Source organism: Mauremys reevesii, linkage group 2 (genome assembly GCF_016161935.1).
Source record: "Mauremys reevesii isolate NIE-2019 linkage group 2, ASM1616193v1, whole genome shotgun sequence".
NCBI lineage: Eukaryota > Metazoa > Chordata > Testudines > Geoemydidae > Mauremys > Mauremys reevesii.
The window spans coordinates 199,512,743-199,522,378 of NC_052624.1; positions in this window are offsets into that span (position 1 = coordinate 199,512,743).

Below are 9,636 nucleotides of genomic sequence, written 5' to 3' on the forward strand. Positions count from 1 at the left end.
AAATAAGACACGTGGCATGTACAAGACATATGGAGCACTGTCCACCTTTACACTTTAAGAGTTCTTTGCTAGGCTATTACAAACACAATTACTCTGGGACAGTTGTTGAGAAATGCAGCAAAGAATCCCTGGTTAGAAAGTTGTCAGTTGTACAAAAAAATATCCCTGAACCCTGCTGTAGGGTTTTCATCTTTAATTCCTGAATTGTGGTGTGTTGGCAACAGAGGAGTGACACAATTCTTGAGATGCCACAGCCTGGGATTTCTTGTTTGTGGAGTTGTGTGCATGTATCATGCATGTAATAGCGGCATACCTCTCTCTGTTGTGTAGACATGGCAGCTGCCTCAGTTTTCCACCACTAGTATAGCCTTCCTGGGATGGAAGAGGAGAGATCCAAGTGTAGATTCTGGTCACCATTGTCCCAGAAAGCTGTCATAGGCTGGGCCTTTTCTCTTGTGATCAGATTCACAATAATAGAGAGAGTTTAAAAAGGAAGATTAGCAGACAACTCTCCCTTGCCTACAAACCTCATCTCCTGCTTGGTACTGCTCCAGTGATGCAGTAGAAATGGAGAACTACCCTAAGCAATCAGTCTGGGACTCCCCTGCCAGTAGGAGAAGAATCGCCAGTGGTGTAAAGCTGGAGTAGCCAAACTCCCAGTACCTGCTTAGGCATAGGGGTCATGTTAAGGCAGGGGTCGGCAAACTCTGGCACGCGGCTCGCCAGGGTAAGCACCCTGGCGGGCCGGGCAAGTTTGTTTACCTACTGCATCTGCAGGTTTGGCTGATTGCAGCTCCCACTGGCTGCAGTTCGCCGCTCCAGGCCAATGGGGGCGGCGGGAAGCGGTGCGGGCTGAGGAATGTTCTGGCCATGGCTTCCCGCCACCCCCATTGATCTAGAGTGGTGAACCGCAGCCAGCAGGAGCCACAATTGGCCAAAGCCGCAGATGCAGCAGGTAAACAAACTGGCCCGGCCCGCCAGGGTGCTTACCCTGGTGAGCCACGTGCCAGAGGCTGCCGACCCTTGTGTTAAGGCATAGCGGGAGTGCAGTGAACTCTGGAAATCACCAGTGGACAGAGTGATCACTATAGAAACATTTTAGATACTGTAATTTAGAGTAGCCCTTTGGCCATTCTAAATTGCCCTGGGGGCCATTTCAGCCAATAGCTAAGTTTAGGATTAGGCAAAAAGAAAAGACAGCCACTATCTCCTCCCTCCACTCCTGGGTCCTCTGCCAAAGCACAGCACAACTGTGACTAATGATCTGGCCCTTTATCTGTGTTAAGTCTCATACATACAACATACAAAATTAGATATTTTTAGAATATAAAATTCAAGTCATAATGGTAGAGAATTCCTAAATCTCAATGGGAACATTATCTGTAGTAACATTAAGATCTAGCCACAGTGACTATTGTATATTATTGTATAGTTAACAATGAAATATCTTGATTCAGTTGTGTAGTAATCAAATTGATATAACAAACACATAAAACGACTTGAAGATAGGAAGCTGGGACGCAGTTTAGAGGATAAGACAGACAGGGGAAATCTCTCTTACTATGCCATCCACAGAACAACAAGAAAATGTAGAGAACCATTGATCTGTCCAAGCATGCAGCACTTGATTTGTGAGATGTTCACAACAGGTCCCCCATGCATATCTTTTTTTTTGCCAAATTAATACTCCACCATAGGAAATTAAAAAGTGAGCTATCCTAGCTGGAAAGCAATGGTCCCTTTCAATACTTACACACTTCACTATATAAAGTTGACACAGATTCCAAACTCTGCAACACCATCTAGTGATCATAAAATAGTAGTGCTTTAGTGAAAATTACAATGCTTAGGATTGATTAGTTCAACATGTGCAATTAAAACGATAAAAGTGAAGTGCAAGCAAAACAATTTTAAAATACTCATTAAATTCACATACAGTAAGCGATGGCTTTCGAGCCACACAGAGCTCTTCCTCAGGTCTGGGAAAGGCAATAAGTGTCACAGCTAAATGCAAGGTCGAACAGATAGTTTAGCATAAAAGTAGTTAGCACATATTCTAAGGGACCATTCAAGGCGAAGTGGCCCTTTAACAGTAGTCATAGGAAAAAAAGGATAAATTCATAAAATTGCTAGGTTTCAAAGTGGTAGCTGTGTTAGTCTGTATTAGCAAAAAGAATGAGTACTTGTGGCACCTTAGAGACTAACAAATTTATTTGGGCATAAGCTTTCATGGGCTAAAACCCACTTCATCGGATAAAAATTTTTTGATAAAGTTGCTAGACACTAAAAATCACAATCTCAATAACCACAAGGGTATTAATGGGCCATTTCATCTTGAATAGTCCCTTAGAATAGGTACAGAGCCGGCCCCAGCTTTTTTGCCGCTCCAAGCGGCGAAAATAAATAAATAAGCAAGCCAGTTGAGCTCCTGCCAAAGAAGAAGAGACTGAGTGAAGGACCTGCCGCTGAAGCACCGCCGAAGACCCGGACCTGCCGCCCCAATACCAGATGGAGTGCCACCCCTTTCTGTTGGCTGCCCCAGGCATCTGCTTCCTTCGTTGGTGCCTGGAGCCGGCCCTGAATATGTACTAACTATTTTTATGCTAAACTATCTGTTCAACCTTGTATTTAGTTGTGATACACGGCAAGAGCTCTGTGAAAAGAACAAGGAGTACTTGTGGCACCGTAGAGACTAACAAATTTATTTGGGCATAAGCTTTTCTCTGTCACCAACAGAAGTTTGTCCAGTAAAAGATATCACCTCACCCACATTGTCTCCTTAGATTCTTGACATTCAGGCTCACTAGTCAGGGGGTATCCTAACAACCAACCAAATGCATTAGCTGATACCAAGGCAGAGCAGTAGGCAACAGCAAGGATGGGAGATAAGTGTTAAAAAAGAGGGAAGAGAGGAGGTGAAGAAGGTTTAGCTTCCCCAGACACATGGATACTTGTCTTCTGTAGGACAGCATATGCTCCAGCTAAACTGAAGATACTGCAATTCAAGGCAACCAAAGCACTGGGGACAAAACAAGGTTTTAGAAGATGCTTCATTTGCAATAATTGCTATACATGTTATTTTTTCCTCAAACACATAAATCAGTTGTAAACAGTCTAAAAGGTATCGTTTAATAGTTGAGAGAAAGTGAGAACTCTTTGGTTTATCCAGTCTTATTATAGTATTGGCTTGGCCTCAGATCAGGAGTGCACAAGTAACACTAAATCTCTGAAGTGGGGGTTGGAATTTAAACCAAGCTGATAGATTCAGCCACACCATCCTGGTAACACAGATAGCAGGAAATCTAAAGCAGCTTTTGAAAATCTGTAACAAGTAGATATTAGACTAAAGAAGAGAGAAAGGGAAATTCCTCCTTGAGATGACCCCCCACTGGGAACTCATTCGTGATGTCCTGATAGCAGTGGGAGGCAGGCCTCAGAATGAATTATAGTACACTTTAATGTGCAGAAAATTAGAAACCCATTTGTCACTAGACATACAGGTTAGCTAATGATATTTTGGCAGTGTATTTAAAACCAAATCTCTTTTTTAAAAATTATGTTTAAAGGGGATGGATTGCTATAACAAAGTAAACTAAGACTATACAAAATTCACATGGAGTATGTTTATTTTTATATTAATTTTACCCCAGAGGAAAAGAAGTAGAGCTTCACATTTTTTTGGCAATCACTTGAAATAACTAAAATAGGCTCCAGGTTACTCCTGTTTCTGATTTATTACAGTTAATTTTATAACCTGACAAGAGGATAAGCAATAGCTTACGTATTGCCACCACAGGATTGCATACTTTAATATTAAAGTGTTATCAGCATAAAATATGGCCTTGTATTCTTATTGACCTATTCTTAATCCAGACATGAGACTGTTCTCACATAGCATTGTTCAGGATTGCAGAAGAGACATCAAATAACCAAGAAAACAGGGGTCCACCTAGCAACTCAACCTAACTCAGAATGAGGAAATAAGTTCATTAGTTATGAGAGGCTTTTGCATCTGAACAAAGCAATTTACGAAGCTAGGACCAACTTAATCTAACCTAAGAAGCCAAAACCAGATTTATTTAGGGTCCAGAAAAGCCAACCTTTTTCATCATGGGAAAAGCAATAGCCAACAGATCCCTCAAACCCCACCCCCCACCCCCATGTGTCTACAAACTAATGCAGATTATGTGATTTTGAACAAAGCCAATCTGGTTCAGATATATAAACAGAGGGCAAAAACAGTTTCTAATCATCAAACCAAAATCTTAGCCAAAGTTTTACTATCCCAGTTTGTTACAGATGTAAGTCTATAATTTCCCTATCCACCTGCAGGGTTTTTTTTAAAATCAACTGAAATTCAGGCCGTGTGTAAAGTAGATTGGTGTGGATATTAGATCCAGCTTCTTTACGTGTAAAGCAAGTCATTGTCATTCTGAAAATTATGCCTCACATTTTTTTAGTTTAATTGTTCTCATCTACGTAGCTGGGAATAAGAATTCCCTCTCCTGCAGGAATTACTGGACTTCATTATTTAGGAGGCCCAACTAGATAATCATAATTTATCCCCTTCTGGCCTTAAAGTCAAGTTCTTCTGGACAACTGCTAACATTTTTTACTATGTTTTTCTGTACTTTTCCAATATCCTTGCTCATGACCTGACCCCCAGGACACCAAAAAAGTCATTCGTTATTACAGTATAAACCTCTAATATTTTTTAAAAAGCTTTGCTTTTACTCTGTGCTAGTGCTTGTTCACAGCACCAGATGGATGATTAACTTTGTGCTACATAGAACGTTGAGCCTCAAACGTTCTTCAATCTTGTGTGTGTCAGCACGGTTAGTTTTTTAAACCATCACAAAGCTCAGTTTTCTATAAGATCATGGTGAAGTTTTCCAGCAGTTACAATATGCACCTTAGAGGCTTTTAAGATCTGAAATGTGCAATGAAAAGATCTTTGTTCACATTCTATATTAAAGAGGGCTCAGGAGGAAAATTCCCCCATAAATTCTCATGGTAATGTTACAGTTCAGGTAGAAAACCCTCCTCTTCAGTAGTCATGTAGGGCAGGTACCAATGCTTCACACTGAGTAATTAACAGGGCAGCTGGGTGCAGTTGCCATCCTTTTATCACAAGGAGTTAATTTGACAGAAGACAAGCATTATTTGTGGAAACTGCAAATGTTCAACCCAGACAGACCCTGACTATAGAGGTCTCATAGGATAGCTGTTGTGATGGTGGCTTTATACCCCTCAACCTGTGGTATAAAGTCATCATAATTGGATGTTACCTCGTGTTATTACACCTCTAAGGGAAATTTGACCTTAAGCATTAGACAGCATATTCCAACAGAGAAATGGTTTTTATACACGAACACCACTGCAAAGTATGGCCTTTGCACAAAGCCATGCAAAAGTGTCAGAGTATATGGAGTATTCACTCATATTTTGCTGAAATAGTCACTCCACTGACAATGCAAGTAAGATTTTAATTTAAATAATGTATTGGCAACTTATATTATTAGAGATAGGGATACCTCTTGGTCATTAAGTAATTAAGTCTGCATTAGTGTGTGTGTGTGTGTGTGTGCGCGCGCGCGCGCGGGAGAGAGACACATTGCTACCTTGTCCATATCCACATACGGAATTTCAATTATTTGTGAACAAATGGAAAAATACAAAATGTACAGACTGACCCATGTCTTTCCCAGAGACAATTGTATAGTGCCATAATTAACCCCCACCACGGTTGCTTAGCCTCCTGATACTGAATTCAAAGTGCCCTTGAAGACTTTTAAAGGCACCTTTGCTTCTGTTGTCAAGTACACTGGGCAGGAAATGTTTTTGTAGCTGACTCTAGTTAAAATTTGCCATGTATTTTTCTTATTTGTCTCATTCTTAATCAGACACGGTAGAATCCGTATAGTTAAGAGATCATGCAATACAAATAAAGTCAGAAACAAAATCAACTGACATGATTAATATATAATCTTTTTATCTGAAAATTAAAGAAGTAAAACAGGAATTTTATGCATTTCAGGAGGATGAAAATCAGCACCATTTGCTAGCAGGAAAAAGGTTAAGAGCGAAATGCTGAATCTTCTAAAAAGGTGAAACTCGCATCTGATTTGTGTGTGTTAAGTTTATAGGGATAACCAGCTGCTGAGGGAATAAATCACTGCTGAGTGTTTTAATAAGGTCCAATGAAAGCTGATTTACTAAATAAAACTACAAATAAGAAGGAACCTAAATAGCAGTGTCCACTGCCATTCACACTGAAGTCAGAATACCTAGTGAGTCCCTTGTTCATAGAAAAAAGCTGCAAAGTCATTTTGACACTAAGAAAAAAGAAATTCAACCCGAATGCCCATTTGTTCCAATCAAAGCAGCACATATGGTTCTTTAAGCTCATCTCTAGATTTGAAGCTCTGATCTTACATTAGTAAGCCACATTGGAATGAGACCAGGACACTTTTCTGCATACAGCTTTGAATATTCTCACTTGTTGTGCTTGCTTAGCACATTAAGATTACTAAGTATATCTGTTAGATTTTACCTTAAAAAGTTGTTTTTGCCTGTTCTGCTTTGTCAGATATTTACAGGAGAACAATACATATTCAGGGATTTAAAAAAGAGTTAGGCTGACTAAATTAGAAATGGTTACTTACCAAAGTAAGTTTTGTTCTTTGAATGTGTTGCCTCCACAGACCCACACTAAAACGGTGTACCCTGTGCCACACACAGCAACAAGAAACCATTTCAAAGCAATTAGCCTACAGAGGAGGAGTGTGTGCATGAGTACCAGAGCCTCCCACACAATTGCCCTCAGTTCCTTTTTAAGCATGGACACGTCCTTTAAACCAGGGGTCTCAAACACGCGGCCCGCGGGCCACATATTTTCTGTGACCCGCGAGGTCCTCGCAGCCTCCCTCCCCCCACCCCCCGCCCTCCTCCAGCATTTATCTAGGTGCAGGGCAGGGCAGGGAAGGGCGCCTGCCCTGCCCCTGGTGCGCACCGGGCCAGAGCCCGCCCGCTGACCTCCTCCTGCAGTCAAACCCCCTGCCACACCCCTCCTGCACCTTAACCCACTGCCGAGCCCCCTGCCGCAGTCCGACCTCCTGCCGTACCTTGCACCCGTCCTGAGCCCCCTGCTGCACTCTGCACCCCAATCCCCTGCCACACCCCTCCTGCACCCCCTGGGGGCAGGGAGGGGACAGAGTTAGGGTGGGGATTTCAGGGAAGGGGTGGGAAGAGGCGGGGCAGGGATGGATCTTCATGGAAGGGGTGGAGTGGGGCGGGGCCAAGGGTGGTGTGGGGGAAGGTGTCAGTAATATGGCCCTCGGGCCAACGTACTAGTCCTCATGTGGCCCTCGCGGTCATTTGAGTTTGAGACCCCTGCTTTAAACCTCCAAAGCAGAAGGGAGTGTGTACTTGTGTTACAATAGTGGTTGGATTCTCTCAGTGAGGACATCTTTAACTATTCAGGTTGGTCCTCCCACGCCACCAACATTCTCAGTTCCATTGGGACTAAGGCACATCCAACTAGCCCTTGCAACACATGTCCATCTAGACACTAGCTTATTCTTTCCACCGCTCCAGCCAGGTGAGCTCTGTTTCTATCTAGATCAGGGGTAGGCAACCTGTGGCACGTGTGCCAAAGGCGGCATGCAAGCTGATTTTCAGTGGCACTCACACTGGCCACTGGTTCGGGGGGCTCTGCATTTTTATTTAATTTTAAATGAAGCTTTTTAAACATTTTAAAAACCTTATTTACTTTACATACAACAATAGTTTAGTTATATATTATAGACTTATAGAAAGAGACCTTCTAAAAATGTTAAAATGTGTGACTGGCACGCGAAACCTTAAATTAGAGTGAATAAATGAAGACTCGGCACACCACTTCTGAAAGGTTGCCAACCCCTGATCTAGATACTTACACAGTCCTCATTACCACAGTTGAGCAGGTTATCAGCAGCAGAGGACTGGTTTGAAGAAAATGAAGCGGAACTATTACCTCTCATCAACAGTAAGAATACAGCCTATCTGCAATGCAAGAAGCCAACAGACAGCACCAACGTGAGACTTCGCTATGCAAAAACCAAGATATAGCGAGGAAGCAAATGCTGTGCAAATCATTACTGAATCAAGCTCTGTGAAGAGATACACACAGCCTCAGACACAGGAAACCTCAAAGTCATCTATGACGGCCTGAAGAAAGTTCTAAGTCTCACTTTCAACAAGGTTACCCCTCTTATGTCACACAGCAGTGAAATCATTACCGATAAAAGCAAGCAGTTGTCTTGTTGGGTTGAACAAGCTATACGCACAAGAAAGAATCACCACCAGCGAAGTGCTGGACCAAATACAAACTCTACAGATCATGCCAGAGCTAGATGTGGAGCCCACCGTAGAAGAGCTAAGCAAGGCCATTGATGTTGAGTCAAGGGAGAACAGCAGAGTCAAGGGAGAGAATTAGTTCAGGAGTGGGTGGATCGGCTTATGTGGCCTGCATCTTGCAGGAGGTCAGACTAGATGATTATAATGGTCCCTTCTGACCTTGGATTCTATCAAATGGCAAGGCTCCTGGAAAAGATGGCATCCCAGCAGAAATCCTCAAGTGTGGAAAAAGACAGCCTGTTACCACATCTTCACCAGCTGCTGCTTAAATGCTGGAAAGAGGGTGAGGTAGCACAAGAGATGCATGACGCAAAAATCACTTTGTACAAAAATAAAGGCGGGGAAAAAAAGGGCAACTGCAACAACTACAGGAGTATCTCGCTACTAAGTGTAGCGGGAAAAGCTTTCACAAAAGTCATCTTAGTGCGCCTACAACAGCTGGTGAATCATGTCTACCCTGACTCAGTGTGGATTCAGAGCTGGAAGATCAACCATACACATAATATTTTCTCTGCGTCCACTCCAAGAAAAGTGCAAAGAGCAAAACCGACCACTGTACATTGCCGATGCATTCTTTGCTATCTCTTTAAAAAAAATTAGCTACACTCAATCACGTGAAGAATAACTTGATTTGGTTTTACTAATACAGTACAAAATACCTTTTAAAAATGAATTCTCCTTCTAGCTTAAAACAGTATTTTTTTCCTATAGCATTATTTTAAAAACAAACTATAAACGAAAAGTTTTCTTCCCATTTCTAGAACACAAATGAAATGGACAGACAGTTCTGTCATCCTAAAAATTACAATACAGATCTAGCAAATGAAGTCAACAGAATACTATTTTTAAACTCTACAAGGGGATTCAGATATTCTATATTATTTATGTACAGTATGTAATGTGCTGTCATTCTTCTACCATCTTTCATACAGCAGTATGACACTTGCTACAATTGTGTACTATTTAGAAGAAATGGATTCTTGCGATTATCCAACAAAGGAATTCATGCTGAAATTGGAAGTCCAGCTGATCACCACAAGAGGAAAAGCTAGCATAAGTTTGTAATTTCAAGTTTTATTTTTATATTGGTGAAACACAGAACCTCTTCCGAAAGAGGCAGCATCTGCAGAGCTGTTACAAATACGCTTCATACGCTAATACACCTCACAGGTTTGGAAAAAGTATGGATAAAGCACAATTTCACATTGCATGAACATTTTACACTGCATCTGGGCATAC